At 47.8% G+C, this 21,943-nt stretch overlaps 1 long non-coding RNA gene across 1 annotated transcript; it reads left to right on the plus strand.

Annotated features, from left to right (window-relative positions):
- Positions 1 to 685: 685 nt before the first annotated feature.
- On the plus strand, positions 686 to 21,764 carry LOC107304127. Its single transcript, XR_001550151.2, has 3 exons — positions 686 to 1,205; positions 3,287 to 3,362; positions 21,685 to 21,764. It is a non-coding gene; the product is annotated as an uncharacterized LOC107304127 (long non-coding RNA).
- The last annotated feature ends 179 nt before the right edge of the window (positions 21,765 to 21,943 follow it).

A 21,943-nucleotide genomic window follows, 5' to 3' on the forward strand; every position in this document is an offset into this window, starting at 1 on the left:
CCCACACCCGCAATCGCTGGCACGCATCCCGCGTCCCCGCATCCCATGAATTCCACTGCCAACCCCACAAATTCCGCCACTAATTCTGCCACCAATCATGCCCCTAATCATGCCGAAAATCTCCACTTTCAATGTCTCCTACCCTTTCCAAACCAGTGACATCCTCCCCTCCTATTTAACCCCACTCGCATGGTGCCGTCATCGCTTTTCCCACCGCTACCCGAACCTTGCGCCCAAATCCTCACGTCGCCATAGAACGTCGCCACCAGCGCCCGTCGTCCAAGTGTGCACCCTCTCGCTGTCGTCACTGTGTAACATACTAGAAATTTTAGGGTAAAATTTTTGCGAAATGTTTTAAAGTTTTATTCTTTGTTTTGCGGAGTTGGAGCGTCTATTTCCCTTCTATCTTTTATCATTTCAGCATCACCATCTACTAAAACATCTACCATCAAATTTAATTTTTTTCCGTAAACGTTCGATATCCAATTGTCACAACCAAAATTTTAAGCCATACCCATCTATTTAAAATAGTCCAACTCTAAATCTCGTATATTTATATTCTATCCAAATACATCAAATATTTTAAACCCGTATCAAACCAAAAATTCCCGAGTTGGTTAATTTCGACTTGTCGCCAGTCTCGCGCGAAACATTTATTCATCCAATTTATCCATTCACCCAGCCATCTATCTCTCTCTTTCACATTCTTCTTGTGGGCGCCGACGCCGTCGTCCGCAACGGCCACGCAGTAGCTCGGCCGCCACGCGTCGTCGTCGAACGCGTGCCTCAGCACCGACGTATCCCGAACCGACTTGAAGCAGAGCTCAGCCTGATCATCTATCGTCGTCATCTCGCTGCCGCCTCTCCCCACCGCCTCTACCCTCTCTTAAATCTCCCTCTGATCGTCACCTCGCCACTGCCTTGCATGAAATAGACAGAAGCAAACCAAAGTCGAGCCCTGCTCGCTGCTCCCATTCCGTTCACCATCACCGGCCACCATCTCTCCCTCTCCAGTCCATAGCACCGGCCATCTCCAACAGAGAAGAAGGTCATTGAGGCCTACTCCTCCCTTCCTCTGGAGCCATACCGCTTCGCGCGGCCTGAATCGTCGTAGCCGAGCTCAAGCTCGCCGGAGTTGGGGTCCCGGCCGCCGGCGTTCGTTCGTGAAATTCGTCGTTCCCGTTGCTCCTCACCCAATTTTGCAGGTAAAAATGGAATCATCTAACCTCCATGCACCTTTCCCCTCTTTTTACTTTGTGATTCAGCCACCGGAACTTCGCCGGCGCCGTCTCTCGCGCCGCTGTTCTGCCTCCCTCTGTTCGCCGTCGTCGGGCTGCACGGCGCCAAGCCGCCTCGCGCCGTTCCGCGCTCGACCGCCAACTCCCCTAGCGCCGTCGCTGCTTCCTGCATCTCCCCGGCCGCCGCGCCCGCGCGTGGAGTCGCCGGAGCGCCGCCGCCGCGGCAGCCCCGCCGCCTGCCGCCGGCCGTCGTCGCCAGGCTCGCCGGCCGCCTCCCGGCCGCCGCTGCCCCATGGGACGGGGTCGCCTGGACCCCTAGGTCACGGATCCGGCGCTCCCTTGGCCGGATTTGGTCTCCCCCTTGCTGCCGGCACCCTCCATGGCCGGGCACCTCCCTGTGAACGAAACGAGAAAGAAAGAACGAAGGGAGAAGAAAGAAAGGGGGAGGAAAGAGAAAAGGAAAAAAAAGAGAAAAAGGAAAAGAAAAGAAAAGAAAAGAAAAGAAAATAAGAAAAAATAATAATAAGAGGAGAAGGAGAAAATAAAAATAATTGGAGTCCATCCCAATTTCTTTTTCTATTCGAAATAAATTCAAAAATTATTTTCTCTGTTTCAAACAATTCTTTGACCTTCAAATCCCGGATTTAAAATCTGAAACCATCGTCCGACTCTTTAAGTCATTCCAAATTCAATGGCGATATTTTCGTCGCCATCCGAAACTCCGAAGTCGAAACTCTAATTTTGATCCTATGGTTTATTATTCATTTAGTATGCTGAATCTGTTCAAATTTCTGTCCAACCCGTGATCCCATGAACTCTTGTGGCCAACTGTCCTTATTTGTCTAAATTATATTACCCAGATCTAGAGCTCATCTTAAAATATCGACATCGTTCAGAGCGTCGAGTTCATATCATCCATTTCGACCCGACATCATTTGATTCCTAAATTATTTTGTTCTTATACACCAAATTGCATATAATTTGAATTATTGATTTAATTCAATAGCTCAGTAGTCTACTCTCATTGGCTAACCATTCTTTTGATTCGAGCCAACCATACCTGATCCATTTATTATCTTTCAATACGCATTTTAATTTTAAATGCGTATGTAATTCATACAGTTAATATTGTTTCCAATTTAATCATCCGTAACCATTCACCCACTATGAATCCATTTATATTCCTTTATATGTCCATGAAAATATTTTGGGTTAAACACTAAGTCTGCCCGGTGTTTAACACATGAAACTACCCACTCGTCTTATAGAGCCACATATGATCATAGCATGATCATCCCATCTTGTAACTCCAGCCTCCACTGTTATCGTTTGCAACTATAAGCCCAAGCCATATTTCTCTGAACTTTCAACACTAATCTTATTCTTCGAAACAACCCGAGCCTATTCAAATCCATCCATCCATCAATTTGCCACAATATTTGTTCAAACTACTGCTTCAAGCTGTCATATGACCATGGCAGCACGACTCACACCTTGATCCAGTTATCGACAGTCTCCTGACCCTAAGCTTACATCGTTTATCCCAAAATAACCTCATCAAACTTATCGTTTTCTCTTCTGACACACTACCACATAGCCTCTCCCATTTATAGTTTAAACTCTTATTCCTATCTAGGCTTAATTAATAAGCCCTGACCTTAAACCAGCCATTGTATATTTGTATTTCATTTTATTCGAATCAACCTTTGTCTTGAATCGTACTTAATCTCCATTTATGTGGTACATAAATCAATCTCGCATTATGCGAAGCCACATAAAGTCATATCATAGACACATGATCTCTCTTACTTCCAATATCTATCATCCACCACTCTAATTCTAGATCGTAAACATCTAGCTATATAATCATAATCTTGATCCTATATCTGTTTAAAAGCCTTCCAAATCCCTCCAATCATCTATTCAATTATTATCTTTCTTTAGCTCCAACTTTTGTTGTTATTTTATCGTTTATTTATAGCTTTTAGTTTTATGGTCTTGTTTATTGCTTGTTCTTGTATGCGTGTGCTACATCGTATGGAAGAAAGTCTATCAAGCCATTGCAGGAGCTGACGTGGACCCAGACAACTACGTTGAAGCTCCCAAAGAACCACATATTGCAAGGTAAGCCACGAAACCATCCTTTGATCATCTTGATAACCTAAGTAGAGAACCACTTAGTTATTTCATGCATTATTTACTTGCAAAGTTATTTTGGCGTATTATTACTTTCAAATAATCATGTTACATTAGTTATTGCCATATACTTAATTTACTATTATTGCCGATACTATAAACTACCATACCCTGCTCGCTGATAACCTAGGTATAGGTTGTACACTTCACCAGATTAATATTGTAGTGGATAATACCACCAAACTTCTATACACATACATCTGTTTTGCCCGTCGTCACATGATGATGCTATCGGGCCGCATAAAATATTGTTTTGATATAAATCACTCGCCTTGAGTGATATGGAAGGTGACTCCGGGTGAAGGTTGGTGTTGTGGATATTATGACACGTATTACTGTGTTTACTATAGGTAGGTGTTGTGTTAATTTATCTGCTTCCCCGGATATAAGGATAAAAACCCTCTTATGCCATGGAAAGTGATATAGTTTGCGCCCATCCACAGGACCGAGTAATCGGACTTAACCTAGTACGTGGTCCCACTATACGAACGACTGTTAGAGGCTCTAGGAGCATATAGGAGTGGACATGTGTAAGAGGCCGCGGGCCAAGTTGACATGATCTCACAACAATGGCACTCGTGAAAGCAGCGATCTACTATGCCTTGCTTGTGGCCGAGCGAGTACCCGACTGCTAGGATGAAGGATATCCCACTGGGCGGTGCTAGTAGTAACTGGGACTAACGAACGGTTCTGTTATCCCGACTCTGATCCAGTCATGATATCGTGTAGGTAAAGCTGGGCAGACGCTGCAGAGTCGTTTGTATTCGAATACGCCGTGCTCCCGGTTAATGGAGATGTGTCATCGGGTGATTCCTATTTCTTGTGGTATGAGTAGATTTTATAATTAAATTTTGGATTGGAATAAGATGAGAATGATGGTGATTAATATTGCTATGTTTTAAACTGTCGATTTATAAATATTTGCAAATAAACTGTTTTATCAAAGTAGGGAAAAACTACTTATAATAGGCTTGTTATCAACCCTTTTTGATGAACCCTATATCCTTGTACTACTTGCATGTATTCTACTTGCATTCTTCGATCGTGGTTTGCTGGGTACGTTTGTACTCACCTCTTGCATAAAATGTGGTTCAGAAGAACAAGTCTTCGTCAAGGTTGCTTGTGTTAGGGTCGCTCCCTTCGCTCAGGCTCGCCTGTGGTGTTGTTGAGTTTTCTGCTTGCTGTATGGTTGGTCTTTTCGAAAGCCAGGCCGATGTGCCATATTTCCGCTTCTAAGTAAGTTTTCTTCGCTGAACTTGTGCTTTTATATCTTTTCTGTGCGCAACTGAATCCTGAATAATTGTGCGTGTGGGATTCAAGTTCATTATAGGTACATCCCCACAATCACCGTCATCTTTCCACTGCCGGTGAGTTCTCCCTTCCCCCTCCTTTCCCATTTTCCTCGTGTCACCGCAGTCATGTTGGCCACGCGCCGTTGCCGGGCGTCCCCGTCGCTCACCGTCCCCTCCGTTGTCCAACGTCACGTCAGCTGTATCCGCCATGCCATCCCAGTGAGCCCGCCGTCTCCCTTCCCCTTTCTCTTCCCCTCTTCTTCCTGGCCTGCGTTCGCGCACCGCCCGCTGTCGGTCGAGCGTCGACGCCGTCGCCGCGCCGCCCCTCTCTGCCATCGCCTCCCTTCGCCTTTCCCTCCCTCTCTCCCGGTGTCACCTCGCTGCGTCGCCAGCGTAACCACTCGCCGCCTCTCGGCCGTATCGCACTGTCGCCGCGCTGCCTCGCCATGCCACTCGTGATACTGGTAGCCGCCCTCGCCTGCGTTGGTCGCGTCCTCACCGCCTCGCGCCGCGACACCGCGTTTGCTCGCCGCTTCGTCGCCTTACCCGCCGCCGGCCGGCCGAGCTCCACCGCCACCCCCCGCCCGCTCTGTTTTGGCCGGAGGTTAGCTCCCCCTCCCCCTCTCTATTTTGCCTCCTTGGGCAGTGGGCCTAGCCCGTCAGCCCCTCCCTTTCTCTGACAGGTGGAGCCCACCTGTCATACCCCCTCCTCTCCTCCACCGTCGACATCTGGGCCCTGCTCCGTCAGCTTCCCCTCTTTCTTTGTCTCTACCTAGTAGGCCCATCCAGTTAGCAACCTCTCTCTCCTTGCTGACGTTAGCACCTCCAATTAATTGCGCAATAAATTCATTTAAAGTTTTTCCTGTTTAGTTTAAAACCCAGATAAACTTTTAAAATTCATAACTAATTCATCTAGTCTCCGTTTTAGTCCATTCAAATTCCATTAAATCAGAAAAAACACCAAGAATCCATTAAAAATAGTTCTTTTCTCTGTTTCAGTAGTTTTATAGCATGTTTTGGTTGTTTTGCTTTGTTGGTCGTAGGTTTTGACCCCGTCGCAGCGCCGATCGTCCTTGAAGTCGTCGCCGAAGTTTCTCGTGGGTCAGAGCAAGGCAGGTGGCACCCGTCTTTGATCATATTGAACCTATATTTATAAAGTTCCCTGCTTTACATTCAAACATGCATTATTTTATGCAAATTTACTTTATTTATCTATTGGGCATTTACAAATTTATACCCGTTGATTCCCACTGTTTAATATTGTTATCACAAGGTTAATTTGACTAGAAATAGGCTTAGATAAATTCTTAGCCATGCTTAGTTCAACTTGCTCACCTGTTATCATTTAATTACTACTAGACTTGATAGACCTTTAATGGTTTTGATCATGATTAATTTCCTCATGTGGATTAAATACAACTAAAATATTGCTTATGGCGGGCTGTGGGAGCATGGTTTTGAGAGTCGCGCCCATGGCAGTTAAGGACTGGTTCTCAGGAAACCTTGAAAGTCTTACACGTACTAACCACAAGCCGAGTATGGGCAAGGTGAGATTTGAAGCGTAGCTTCGAACTATTTGACGTACCAAGGCAAGGGTGGGCGTGATGGAGTATGGATTGGACATCGTGGTGTAACAATGGCCTATGCTGCTTTCGAATTCACCAAGAAACAAGCGAGGACTGCCCGACTTGGTGTAAAGGAGGAGGTGAAATCGAAAGTGCGGTGCGTTTGAATATGGAGGGTTATGCGACGGTCTTATCACAGATTCTTTTCCGTGGTATCGTGGTGATACACCGGCGCACATTCATGTATAGTAGTATTGTGTCTTATGGGTAAAGTTGTACATCTCTTATAAGAGTAAAACTATTTGAATAGCCATGCCCATGGTTATGGGGCGAACTGACAAATTCACTGGGATTAGTTGAACCTTTAATAACCTGATTAACTTGGAATTGGTTTGACCCTATGCAACATGGTGTAACACTAGCAGTGGTTGGGTCTGTCGCAACGTGGTGTAACGTTGGGCAGAGGGTTGACCCTGTCGCTACGCGGTGTAACGTTCGACAGCGGTTTGGGCCTGTCGCAAACAGTGAATGATTATTCAAATTTTTACTCTACTTTTTATTCAGTCTATTTTATTTACTATTTTGCTAAATAAATGTTGCTTTGTGCAAAGTTAACCTTAGCCAATCCTTGTATCCAATTGCATTCATTATTCTTCCTCTCTTGGGTGTTACTTGCTGAATACCATGGTTTGTACTTAGTCTTGCTTAATTTTTTCCTACCAGAGCAGGAGCTAGAGCCTTTGTCAGAAGGAGGTAGTTTCAAAGGTTCAAGTGAGGTTCAGTCCGTCATCAAGAATGCCTGTGGTGTGGAGCCGTCATCGCCAAGCTAAAGATTAGATGTGTGGGATACCTATACCGGGGGTATCCGGAGACTATACAAATACGTACGGTCAATGGGGTATCGAATAGGGAGGAGAATATATCTGTATGATGTTGGCTAGGAGTCCGGTATATACCGGATTGTATGCCATGTACTTGGGACCCGGGCCGTAACCAAATTAGGATAGATCTTAGTCTTACTAGATTAGGGCTCTGTCATATCTGTAACCCTTTCCCCACTATATAAGGGGTACGGGGTGCCCCCTTTGAGGGCAACGGAGATCCATCTGAAGAATACAATCGCCAAGCAGGAGTAAGGTATTATCTCGCCACGTCGAGAGCCTGAACCTGGATAAATCGTCTCCGTCTTCATCTTAACCATCGAATTACGAGCTTGGTAGCCACCCTATAAGTTCATTGCCGACACCAAACGTCGACAGTTGGCGCGCCAGGTAGGGGGTGCGCTATCTTTCTTTTTTTGCTCTAAAGCTCTTTTCAGGGAAGTTCAATGGACTTCAACTCGGACATCATGAAGAGGAAGTTCCCGCCGGACTCGACCTTGAAGTTCGGCGGCATCTGGCTTCAGACCGACCAGTTCGGTGCGTTGTCATACACCGACTCAAGCTCCTCCGACTCTGACGAGGAAGTCTGTCGGTTCGAGCCTAACAAAGAGGCATCGGGTCAGACTCAGATCCAATCTGGGTCGCACGACACCGAGATGCTTTCTCCTAGCTCGGACCAACAGGCAAGCCAGAGTGCAACTCCGATGGAGGTGGAAATCAATCCCGAGGCCGCGTCGACTCCTTTGGTCAACGCCTCCAAGTCTAGGAGCAGTACCGGAAGCTTCGTGCCGCCCCAAGAAATCTTCGCCGCCAGCAAGCCGGCGTCGCCTTCTTTTGCAGCCAGACGACAAGAGGAGGAGGCGGCCCGACTAGCAGAAGAATGCCGACTCAAGGAGGAGAAGGAACGCCAGGAGCGAGAAAAAAAGGAACGACAAGCAACGCACTCTCACGCCGCGCTACGAATCCAATCTCGCAAGATGCAGCGTGATCTCCTACAGACCTAGGTCGATAGACACGACGTCTTCAAGACACACAGCAGAACGTCCACACAGTCGCCGATCTACTCGGCGACATCATCCAGTAGCTCCAACAGCCAGACCTTCCTGTGGTGGAAATCATAAGCAAAGTCAATTCCACGGTGACAACTGCTGCGATCCAGCACTCCCTCCAGCACACGATAGGTACCCCAGTCGCCCGTTCGGAGGCTCAGTTATCTAGATCTCCTAGGTCTCGGGCGAACGTCTCCCGGCAGCCGACTGGTTCAAGGCCGCATAGCGAAAGCAGAGTGCGCCGACACTCCCCTGACTCGGCGCGGAGGAGAGACTCTGTCGAGAGGCAACGCCGTATCGACGACGAGATTCGCCGACTAGATCGGCAGCGCCAAGAGCTCAGGGCTGAAAAGCGATGCCTTAATCAGGAAAATTCCGCCGACCTCCGCCACAAACTCGAACATCAACGTCACACCCGCTGGGAGGACCATCGACACGACTGGGACAACCGAAGTCATAGCCAGGCGTCTAAGCATCGGTCACCCGAGAGCTCAGATATTGACATGATAGATGGTGTCCCGACTTAAGTCAGTTCACTTGGCCGACTGGTTTCAAGCTGTCGACCCCCGATTTCGCTAATCAGTAACCTTCTATGTTTATCAGTACCAATCCATGGATCAGTAGTTGGTACACACATACATAGTTCGATCATCACATATCACGATAAAAATATAAGGTAGAAAGGAGTTTAATTACGAATCTTTGTTTAAATTAAAACCTTTACAACAGCAACAGCGGAAGTGAAAGGAAACAAGAGGGCACATCTGACACGACACATGCGGCGACTAGAAGACAAGAACCGCTAGATGACCGCTTCAACTGGGATAACTCCGTAGTTGTACAACAGATCTGGAGCCAGATCCTCTTGAGCACTGGAGGTTGTATTTAGCAAGGGTGAGTACGGGGTACTCAGCAAATCACCACGGAAATATGTACATGCAAGGTTGTAACAAGGAAGGCTATAGGGTTCTTTTGCATAAAAGCAGCTTCTCAAAATAGTTTTCACAAGACCTATTTTCTAGTAGCAAGTTCTATAGCATGAGTGTAATTAAATAGCCATGAAGGTTCTGTCAACCATCCACTGATGGTTTCCCTCCCTGGTATCCATGCCATCTTCTAAATAATTTAACCCTTGCATCTCAAGTAGTGAATCACCTAGACACACATACCACACTTTCATTCCCATCTCATACTCATCTTTTGGGTTTTATGAGTCTAGCCAAGTGTATGCCATGTCCCAATGCTCATATCCGAGAGCATGGCTATTCGAACAGATTTAAACACACACCGCAGTGGTTGTACACTTTCCCCGTGCTCCATAACTACCCAATACATGAGCTTGGTCCCAACACATGAGACGGTCGTGGCAAAGCTTTTCGATAACCTTACTTTGGCAGTGTCCGCTCCATGAATTTTAGTCCCTATTGCACTCTAAATGTCCTTTAGTAGCAGTGAGGGGAGTTCTGGCGTTCCCAAGGGAGGAGTAAACCAATAAACACATACACAACACATCACAACTCACTGGGACTGACCTACCCAGTCATCCCCTATGCAATAAGCTTCCTGCCTACTTGCACACTCATAAGAACCACCACGGCTTGGGTACCGCCTCCGCTCGGCTATTTACTAAGTTAGGTCTATACCCATTCGAGAAACACGGTTGTACGGTGGTCGTTTCATGTATAGCTGCATGGCTCGGTCCTTAACTGATCAGGGCGGGCTAACCATTCCCTAGAACCACCCATATTCTCACAATTCCGCCCCAATCGAAAACAGTTTTTATCTTAACAACTCATTCTCAACATGACTGGGTGGCACTCATGTATCCATCCGCCGTCATGCAATTACTCTCACCGAGTAATGCCTCAAAATTATCATCGTAAATATTTCAAAAGTGTAATATTGAATAAAATGCAGCTAATAGCATGGCTAAGCAATGTCATCAATTGACTAGATTATAATTGTAACATGTGGCGGCAAAGGTTTCATGGTAATCAAACATATGACAAGTTATATCTAACTAAAGTGGGTCTCTACTTGTTCTGCATGCAAATTCTAAGTAAAGGGGAACATTTTCGCAATGTAGGTACAACATGTTCAATGGGGGTGATGACTGGCCTGGTTTGAAGTTTTGAGAAACCGATCCCTCGCACACGCTTGCTATACCCAGATCCTCACACGACTCGCTGCTACTCCCAAAACTAACAAAGCGAACGTTGCTACTCCTAAAACTAACAAAGCTAACGGTCGGCTTAAACATGAGATCGCTAGCAATAAAAAGCACTCATCGTGACTTCTATAAACGACTGGGAGAAGACAAATACTTTTTATAAATATTTTGGAAACACACTTATTTTAGAAACAAATAACAAATAAAAAGGGTCGAAATCAGATAAAGGTTTTGGAAGCAACTAAAGGTTTTTGAAATAAAATAAATCTCTTTTAAAAAGGAAACAAATAAACTAATTAAAACAGAGGATGGTGGCTAGAAAGAGTTTGTAATAAACAGAGGTTTTTGCTAATAAAATATTTATAGATAAAATATGAGTTTTGAATAAATAGATACACTTATTTTATTTGGAAAGTAGATATATATTTTTAATAGCTAAAAGGTTTTCAAATAAAGGGGAAAACAAGTATTTAGCCATAATTAATTAGTTTTGAATAAATAAACATTTTATTTCGAGTATAGATAATTATACTTGTAAATGGATTTTCGGATAAAGGAGGGAGTAAACTAGTATCTAATAATAGTTTGAATAAATACTTGGTTTGAAATAATTATTTTAGAATTAACTAAATAATGAAGGTAAACAAATATTTTAGAAATAAACTGAACAATTTTAGTCTAGTATTACTCTTGATCGATCGATGGATTAGAATGGAATTAACATGAAAGCACCGGAAGAGATTATACTTGACTGAATTAAATTACGAATAGAAGAGAACACGATTTAGATTCTAGAAGATGACGAAATAGACATGATAGATATAACCATTCTTCCTATTTATCTTTTTCTTTCTTCTCCTCTCTCCCTTTTTCCCTTCTCTTTTCTGTCGCTGGCACAGGGTAGGCAGCAAGGTGATGGGCCCAGCGGGGTCCACCCCTAACTTTTCTCTCCCTCCTCTCTCTTCTCACTCTCGCTGTCTCGCAGCTTCTTCGCTTCCCTCTTTTCCTGTCTCTGACGCCAGCACAGGAGGGGCAGCAAGTGGTGGGGCCCACCCCATTTACTTGCTCTCCTCACTTTCTTTCTTCTCTTCTGTAATCTCTCTCACAGCACACAGACGCAAACGGAGGAGGTAGTGAGGTGGTGGCCGGAGGCAGGCCGAGGCGCAAGCGTCGCACGGGGGCGCAACTAGTCGAGAGCGGCGCCAGCAGAGGAGGCGGCCGGGTAGGAGGCTGGAGGAGGGCGCTGGCGCCGGTGGTCGGCGGCGTGACCACGTCGGCCGGCGTCGGCCGAGCAGCAGCCAGCCGCAGCGGCCCGGCGAAGCGGAGGGGCGACGGGGAAAGGCGGCAGAGAGGAGGGTGTCGGCGCCGGAGGTCGGCGGCGCGGCCGTGTTGGAGGCAGCAGCCAAGAGGAGGGAGCGACGGCGTCGGGGCATGGCGGCGGCATGGCTGCGGCAGGGCGGCTGGCGACGTGGTGGCGACGTGCGGCTGCAGCATGGTGGCAGTGGCTGTGCGACGTGCGGAGGCTGCGGCGGCGGCAGCAGAGCGACGTGCAAGGGCAGCTGAGCGACGTGCGGCGTGGGGCGACAGTGGATTTGCTGTTGCTTGCGTGTCTGGAAATGTATCCGGCGTCCTAGAAAAAAATATTAGCGTTGTAAATGAAATAGAAATGAATAAAGTTTATTTGTCGCATGGAAAATATTTGGATATGATGGATAGTTGATTTACTCTGGAATAAATGAAGTCGGAGGTAAATGAGACAGATAATAGTCGCGGCGATTAATATTTAATCGGGTGACCAGAATTTGGAATAAAAAGGAATAGACGAGGCGAATAATATTTAGTCGGTCGACTGAAATTGAGAATGAAAAGAGATAGATAAAGGATGAGACAATATTTATTTGGACGATCGAGGTCTAGAATAAATAGGAATACTTGTAGGATAGATTATTGGGACGGATCTAAGGTTGGAAAAGATATTTTAATTTAACGGTAGAAGTTCGGAATAAAATACTCCGAACGGTGATCAGATAAGACAAGTGAAATTCGTTGAGATGATTAAAAACTGAAGTAAATAAATTTCCGGCGAGAAATTTTATTGCGCGATTAAATTCTTCGAAAAGAATTTTAGCCGCACGGTTCTTAGGAGAGTCGGGGACGTCGAGAATATATGATTTATAATTTCTATGAGACACTGAACTCAAGGTTTTGGTACGATAATCAGGATTTTTTTGAAATTGGGAATTTTGATTATCGGAATTTTTGGGCTCACAAAAATCCGGATGTTACACAAGCCCACTGGCATCAAGAAATACGACCGCTCCACTGACCCGAAAGCATGGCTCACAGTATACACCATGGTCATCCGGGCACCAGGCGGCGACACGAAAGCCATGGCCAACTACCTACCGATAGCCTTGGACGATTCAGCTAAACATTGGCTGTCGGGGCTCCCCAAACGGTCCATTGACTCATGGGCAAAGCTTCGCGACCGGTTCATCACGAATTTGCAGGGCACGTACGAAAGGCCAAGGACGAAGTATGACTTGTACCAAGTCCAACAGAGGAGAGGCGAATCCCTACGGGCCTACATCAAACGGTTCTCAGAGGTCCGCAATTCCATCCCTGATATAAAAGATGACGTGGTCATCGCCGCATTTCGAAACGGGGTGCGCGATGAACCATTCATCGCAAAATTTACCAGGAAGGAGCCAACAAACGTCAAAGATCTTTTCGACATGGCTAACTCCTTTGTAGCGGCCGCCGATGCGGTGTCCGCATCACGAGGAGATAAGCACGAAGAGAAAGGACAATCGTCGGGCAAAGGAAAGGAGAATGAGCACAATAAGGACTCGGACTCGCGGAAGCGCAAGCCTGAGGAGCTGGTCGCCATCGCAGACCGACAAGCGATCTAGCGCCCCAAGATATCTGATTATGACAAAGTCATGAACAGCAAGTGCCCCTACCTTTTGAAGTCCTCTCACGTGACCAAAGATTGCTTTGTGATGCGTCACTATGCAGAAAAGTTAGCCAAAGGCCAGTCGGGGGCCGCCGGGCCAAGCAAGACGAAACCCGCCGACAAGAAAGACGACGCCGACTTCCAGGATCTGCAAGCCGAGCTAAACCACATATTTGGTGGACCGCTCGCATACGAGTCCAAGAGGAAGCAGAAGCTCGCATCAAGTGAAATCAACACCACAACGGTGGATGTCCCCCAATACCTACGGTGGTCGAAGGTTCCGATCACTTTTGACCGCTCGGATCATCCTGACTGAGTGGCTTACCCGGGGCGATACCCACTGGTGTTAGCCCCTGTCGTCAAAGGCGTCAAGCTAAAGCACGTCCTCACCGATGGAGGGAGCGCCCTCAACATTCTCTTCGCCAAGACACTCGACGACATGAAGATCCCGAGGACAGATCTACGCCCGAGCAGTGCGCCCTTCCATGGGGTCATTCCCGGACTATCGGCAATGCTACTAGGGCAGATCACTCTTCCGATTACCTTTGGGACAAAGGACAACTACCGGACCGAGAACATCTGCTTTGAAGTCACTGACTTCGAGACAGCGTACCATGCCATCATGGACAGGCCTGCGCTGGCGAAGTTCATGCCGGTCCCGCACTACACCTACCTCATGGTTAAGATGCCCGGACCACATGGCGTCATCACCCTGCGGTGCGACATCAAGCAGGCCTTCAACTGCGAGGCGAAGAGCTGCGAAATTGCGCAACAGGCTGAAGAACAAGCCGGCCGGGAGCAAATACGCAAACCCTCAACTCGCAAAACGGAGTATGATGAGCTACCATCTAAAAAGGCGGCAAAGATCACCTCCAACGAGAAGAAGCAGATCGCACTCGACCCCGCCGACCCGTCTAAATTTACTTTCATAGGAACTCAATTAGATTCCAAATAGGAACTCGCGCTCGTCACTTTCCTCCAAAATAATAAAGATATTTTTGCTTGAAAACTGTCTAATATGCCGGAAGTCCCTAGGAAAGTGATTGAGCACTCCTTGAATGTAAAAGACGACGCTAGGCCGGTTAAGCAGCGCCTTCGCCGCTTCGCAGAAGATAGGAAAGACGCGATTAAGGAGGAGTTAATCAAACTGCTCGCGGCTGGCTTCATCAAAGAAGTCAAATACCCCGACTGGTTAACCAACCCCGTCTTGGTCAAAAAGAAGAACAACAAATGGCGAATGTGTGTGGATTACACGGACCTAAACAAGGCATGCCCTAAGGATTCGTTTGGTCTACCACACATCGACCAAGTCGTAGACTCGACAGCTGGCTGCGCATTGCTCAGCTTCCTCGATTACTACTCGGGCTACCATCAGATCAGCCTAAGACAGGCCGATTAGATGAAGACCTCCTTCATCACACCATTCGGCGCGTACTGCTATATCACAATGTCGTTCGGCCTAAAAAACACAGGGGCAACCTACCAGCGGACCATCCAAGGTTGCCTCCACGACCAGATCGGGCGAAACGTGGAAACATACGTCGACGACGTGGTTGTAAAGTCGAGGAAAAAGGATGACCTACTAAATGACCTAGAAGAAACCTTCAACAACCTCCGACGTTACAGGATGAAATTAAACCCTGAGAAGTGTGTGTTTGGCGTCCCCTCCGGCATGCTCCTTGGTTTCGCCGTGTCCCGACGAGGCATCGAGCCGAACCCGGAGAAATTCCAAGCCATACTCAACATGAAGCCTCCCAGCGAGCTTTGACATGTCCAGAAATTGGCCGGATGCATGGCGGCCCTCAACCGATTCGTACCATGACTCGGCCTCCGAGGGATGCCCTTCTTCAAGCTACTGAAGAAGACCGACCACTTCATATGGACCCCAGAAGCGCAAGAAGCTTTTGAGGACTTCAAGAAATATTTGACCTCTCCTCCCATGCTGGCTTCGCCTAGCCCAAATGAGCCGCTCCTGCTCTACGTCTCGGCCACAGAACAGGTCGTTAGCACGGTCCTCGTGGTCGAGCGGGAAGAAGACAGACACGCTCAGCTGGTGCAGCGACCGGTCTACTTCCTCAGCGAGGTACTTGGAGAATCCAAGTTAAAGTACCCCCAGGTCCAAAAACTTCTCTACGGCGTCCTGATAACGGTAAGGAAGCTTGTTCATTACTTCCAAGCCCATCAGGTTTCAGTCATCACATCCTATCCACTTGGCGATATTATACACAACAAGGAAGTGCAAGGCCGCATCGCAAAGTGGGCACTGGAGATGATGCCATACGACATCACCTTCAAGCCGCGCACTGCGATAAAGTCATAGGCACTCGCCGACTTTGTGGCAGAGTGGACTGATGTGCAACTGGAAACCATGCTAGAAGAGCTGCCCCACTAGACAATGTACTTCGACGGCTCTTTACGCATGTCAAGGGCCGGGGCCGGAGTAGTACTTATATCGCCCAACGGCGAAAAATTTAGGTACGTGCTCCAGATCCACTTCCCGGCATCGCACAACGTCGTCGAATACGAAACACTCCTTCACGGGCTACGGTTGGCTATATCCCTTGGGATTAGTCGGCTGCTTGTTCGAGGAGATTCCCAGCTAGTCGTCAACCAGGTCATGAACGAGTCAACCTGCGCTGACGAAAACATGCAAGCCTACCGACAGGAGGTGCGCAAACTCGAAAACAAGTTGGAGGACTCGAGTTGGTTCACGTCTTGTGGCACAACAACGAAGCCGCCAATGAATTAGCCAGTCTCAGCTCAAAACGGCTGCAGGTGCCAACCGACATATTCGTCGAACACCTCACAAAGCCCACAGTTGAGAAAAAATACGAACCCAAACAGACCCCGAGTGAAGTAGAAGACACAGGAGACAACAACCAGCCACCAAACTCTGACGATCGCACGGTCGCAGTCGTCACTGATGACTGGAGAACTCCATTCATCAAGTTCCTCACGGCGGAAGTCCTCCCGACTGATAAGGCAGAAGCCGAACGCGTTAGCCGACGAAGCTACTGCTATATCGTGTCAGACGGAGAGCTCCTTCAGCGAAGCGCGTCGGGCATCCTCATGTGCTGCGTGCTCCCTGACAAGGGCAAACGAATACTCCAGTCGGTCCACTCGGGCCTCTGTGGCAACCACGCCTCGGCCAAGACGATAGTTGGAAAGGCCTACAAGCAAGGGTTCTTCTGGCCAACCGCCGTAACAGACGCGCAAGAGTTGGTTAGAAAGTGCGAAGGGTGCCAATTCTTCGCAAGGCAGACACACGTGCCAGCACAGGAACTGCAAACTATCTCGATCTCCTTGCCGTTCGCCATCTGGGGACTCGACATTGTCGGGCCCTTCAAGCGGGCACCAGGAGGGTTCACCCACCTGTTCGTCGCCATCGACAAATTCACTAAGTGGATAGAAGCAAAACCGGTCGCCACAATCGACTCAGCGCATGCGAAAGACTTCATACAGAATATCATCTACCTCTTCAGCATTCCGAACCGTATCATTGCGGACAACGGTAAGCAGTTCATCTCTAGAGTTTTCCATGTTTTTGCAAGGAGCGTGGGATCAAGATCTGCTACGCCTCGAAAGAGCTAACGGCATGATCCTTCAAGGAATCAAAACCATGGTCTTCGGCCGACTACATCCCTACGACGGACTATGGGTGCAAGAGCTACCGCCAGTACTCTGGGCACTCCGCACCTCCGTTAGTCGGGCTACAGGACAATCGCCCTTCTTCTTTGTGTACGGAGCAAAGGCAGTCCTGCCCACCGAAACCGACCATGAATCATTTCGCATACGCAACTACAACAAGTCCACGGCAGACACGGCCAGGGAAGACGACCTCAACAGGCTGGAATAAGCCAGGGACATCGCAACTATCCAGTCGGTGCGATATTTGCACGGACTCTACCGATACCACAACAGGAATGTTCGCGGTCGGGCGTTCCCAATTGGCGACCTGGTCTTACGCCAGGTACATACCACAAAAGACCGACACAAGCTCTCCTCAAGCTGGGAAGGGCCCTATGTCATAGCTGAGGTCACTCGGCCCGGCTCGTACCGACTAAGGATGGAAGACGGAAGGCTGCTAGAGAATTCATGGAACATCGAACAGCTACGTCCCTTTCACACATAGTCGATTCCTTGTAATTTTTCTTTTTTACCCTTGAACTGCTCTTGCCGAGTGGTCACCACTCGGAAGACCGGTCGGGGGCTACAATGTACTCTACCCCTTTGGGTTCTTTTTAATAAAGTCTACTTCCAAGAGCTCTCTAACTGTCGGTCACTCGAAGTCTAGATGCGATGGTACATCCGCTCAGCCACACCTCGCTTCCTACCAAACCGAGTAGCACTACGCTAAGCTCCGCGCTGGCTAAGCCCGCTCGGGGTCTGCTGGGACAGGCACACGTCGAGAGGATAACTCTTCACATGACAACGAAACACACCACAGCAAAAGACTCTAAAGCAAACATATCAAATAAAATCACACCATAATAAGTTTGCCTAGAACATGGTTAACTACTACAAGTTCTACTTTACAGGCCAAGGTCATCCGCGACCGACTCGGTAGCCTTCTTCGACTCGTTGACGTACTTCATAGCCGTCTCCTCATCACAGTCGGCAGCAAATCCGTCGCAGATGGCATCAACCTCTACCCAGGGATACAGCGACTTTACGATGGCAAGAGCATGGCTGGCCGCCAGCTTCGCCGTCTCCCGTAACTCGGCGTCGTGGACCGCGGGCATCTTCTCAAGCTGCTGGACCGCCCCGTCTATGCTGACCGACGAGGTGCCCTGCGCCAACAGCGGCGTCGCCCCGAGCGCATTAAGGGCGACCGTGACGAGCTGATCCCGAGCCAGCTCAGCTTCCTGAGTCCTGGCATCGGCGGCCTCTACCACGGACTTCGCCCGGGATTGTGCCTCTGCTAGTAAGCACACAAGTTAGAGAACGCCCGGAAGGGATAACGAGGGACGGGGTAAGGCAAACCTTACCTACGAGCTCGACGACGGCAGCGTCCTAGGCCTTCTTGAGCCGAGCGCATTCGGCTTCTAGCACGACCTTCGAAGCCGACAGCTGGGAGCGCTCGGCCTCAAGCTCGGCCTTCGCTGCCAGTAGCTTGGCGCATTCGGCTTGTAGCCCGGTGTTCGCCTTCCTCGACTCCCCTAAGGCAGCGTCTTGATCTGGCAAAAGAAGACAACCTTTAGCCACGAAGAAGAAACAATGACCAAAGACAGATCGTTGCACCTTTGATCCGAGCGGTACTCGACACCAGCTCCACGCGATGGTCTGCTATCTCACCTTGCAGGCGGCTCTCCATGGCCTTCGCCCGCTCTAGGATTTCGTCACGATCCTGCCGCAAGGCATCCTTGATTCCCGACTGGGGATCCAGCGACCGAAGGGCCTCCGACTTCGCCTTCGAGCGTGCTTCGATTCCCTGTATGACATGATAGGAGTGAACGAGGTCGCGCATGCAAGGAGGCAGTGAAAGGGTGTGTCTTCATGAGCTTCACCGACTTCTCGATATATCGCTCGATCTTGGCGATGTCCTTAGAGTCGTCCGAAGGGTCAATCTTGGCCTGTTCGGTGCGGCTCTCTTGGGCCCATGGTGGAAGCGTTGCCGTAGATGTGGCCACGACTAGCGGAACGGCCATCCTGTCACTCGGCTCCGCGGCACCTATGGGCGAAAGCACCACGGGTGCATCCGACTCCATAACCGGCACCGTAGCGGCGGCCGGGATGATCGCCAGGACCGCTTCAGCGGACGGTCCCGATGCGAAGTCAGCTGCCGTAGGAGGAGCCAGGCTTGGGGCCACGGGAACCATGGCCGTCGACGAACCCGGGGGCTGAGCGTCCTTGGGTCCGAGCGGGGTGGCCGGGTCAACGTCGCTGGACTTCCTGGAGAGGTCGGGCTATACGAGTTCAGCGAGCATACGAGTCCAAGTGAATCGAAACATGAAAGCTGAGCTATATTACCTCGATCCTGTCTTGAAGGCGGGTCTCCTCGGGCGCCTCAATTAACTCGGTATTAACTACTCGGCTGTAACGGTTGAGCCAGTTGGCATAACCTATCCCATGGGCAGAACATAGCTAAGCGCTATATGCCTTGGGAAACGCGGCACAAACTTACTTCCAAACCACTCGGGTCCGGAAGCACTTGAAACAGTGCAGCTCGAGTTGGTGAGCTCGAAAACTTCGAGAGGAAACCTTTTGGGTAACAGTCCATAGATGGCTCTATGTTTAATTGTTACGCATTTAAGCATAGAGTCGGGGGCTACACCTATTAGGTGCATCTTTCGATGCACCTAATGTCTTCTTCCATTCGGAGTCCTCCACAGCCTCTACAATCATCACAGAGTACTCGGGATCACTCGGGAAGCACTCGGAGAGCGCTTGAAAAGCACACGGATAGTGTCAAGCATATAGCGCTAGGATACACCTACTGGTCAATGATCTGCACGGATAACCTACGCTGCTATGGATGACTCCGGGGGCTGCTGTGGGATACCTATACCGGGAGTATCCGGAGACTACAAATATGTACAGTCAACGGGGGTACCGAATAGGGAGGAGAATATATCTGTACGGTGTCGGCTAGGAGTCCGGTATGTACCAGATTGCATGCCGTGTACTTCAGACCTAGGCCGTAACCAAATTAGGACAGAACTTAGTCTTACTATATTAGGACTCTGTACCCTTCCCCCACTATATAAGGGGTACGGGGTGCCCCCTTTGAGGGCAATGGAGATATATCTGAAGAATACAATCGCCAAGCAGGAGTAAGGTATTATCTCGCCACGTCGAGAGCTTGAACCTGGGTAAATTGTCTCCCTCTTCATCTTAACCATCGAATTCCAAGCTTGGTAGCCACCCTATAAGTTCATTGCCGACACCAAATGTGGACAAGATGGTTCTACTCTTGTTTTTCTTTTCCGATGTATTTCGCTAGACAATTGTTTTTACTTGTTTTTAAGTCGTGGAACTGTGTATTAATTTGTCATAGTGTGTACTCGGGCTGATTCCTGGACCGAGATTTAATACATGCTATTGTTCGAAAATTAGTATAAATTTCTGGACGTGACAATAGTGTTTCTTTTGTTAGTCGTCCATCCATCTGACCTGAGTGGACCGGTTGGGCCGCTTTGCCCATGTCGCGCGTGATGCATGGGCCTTCTGTCTGCTCGAGTGGTCTCTCTTGAGTGGGTCACGGCATGTAACATAGTGGTAGTGTGTTCGCTTAATAAGCAAAAGGTCATCAGTTCAATCCTTGCATGGGTACATGTATTGTGTTTTTTTCTTTTTTTAAGGAGACGTTCGTCTAAAACTATTGTTTTAACTTTCAAGAGGATTTGCACTCGATCTTAGTAAATAAAAACATTATAGCCCAATGGTTATGGCATTGGTCACTAACCTAGATGAAGCTTTGTATTCTAATGGTTAAGGCATTTGTCACTAATCTAGATGTGCTAGGTACAAATTCATTTTTTGTTGTTTTTTACTTGCCAATACGATTTTGATATGGTTTACTTTTCCCAACTCAAAGCGTAATTTGTTTCCAAAATTTATTTTAATTTGCATAGTAAAAAATTAACTTGATCAGGTGCAACACACGGGCATTTTGTTCTATTATCTTCAAAAAAAACCTCAATAAAGAAAAGTTGCTGGTTTGTTTTAGCCTTATGCCTTTTGGCTTAAAAGTAAACTTATAAACCTGAACAAAGAGAACATCCAAAATATTAGCTTAAAACATAAGTCAAAAGACATAAGCCGAAACAAAAGGTGGCCTAAGAATTGTTTGAGATAGAGGCCAGTTTTAAATTGATGGTACCTAACTATACATAAACCGATAGTGACATGTATTCCCCAAGTCTGTGTATGTTTTAGAAACTTAGTTATCATTTATATTTTAGGAGTCATAACAATATCTGAACTTTTCACCTGAGATGATGTACTTATTTATATATTTGGGAACCGTCAAACAAACACCATTCTGCGTTAGTTACATAGTAAAGTACATCAGTTCAGTGCGGTTTGTTGGAGTGGAGGACTCCCAGCACAAAAGTAGCAGTAACAGAGCCCATCAGTACTGAAACAATGGCCTCTGCTGGTATGGTACTTCTGTGTGCACACCGCTTTGCAGACTGCGTCCACGCAAGGTTTTGTTACTTCTGTGATTGGTGCAGAATGACACTCTTCGGTAGCAGAAACCTTCCTCGATATGTCTGCACATGCGGATAGAAATAAGTCTTATTAGATATATATAGGAGCTTTCAAATTGTATTAGTTAGATAGTAAAGTAACTAAGTAAGTGTGTGCTAAGCGATTTCTTAATAAAAATTTCAGGATGTAAGAGTGACTCTGTACATCTCTCGAAAGTACTCAAATACCTGAAGATAGCACCAGGATGGCAATGGCAACAAGCACAAAGTGAGTGGCCTTCATCTTCTTACAGACGTCGAAAACCACACAGGACTGAGGGTTAGTGTTGTTTGAATGTTTGGTGAATATGCCTGCCGGACAACCCATTGGTTTTTATAGCAGTTCGTGCTAGCACATTTTTGGAATCACTTTAAGGTGTGGATACTAGATAAGGCAAACCAAT

Source organism: Oryza brachyantha, chromosome 4, assembly GCF_000231095.2.
Source record: "Oryza brachyantha chromosome 4, ObraRS2, whole genome shotgun sequence".
Classification (NCBI taxonomy): domain Eukaryota; kingdom Viridiplantae; phylum Streptophyta; class Magnoliopsida; order Poales; family Poaceae; genus Oryza; species Oryza brachyantha.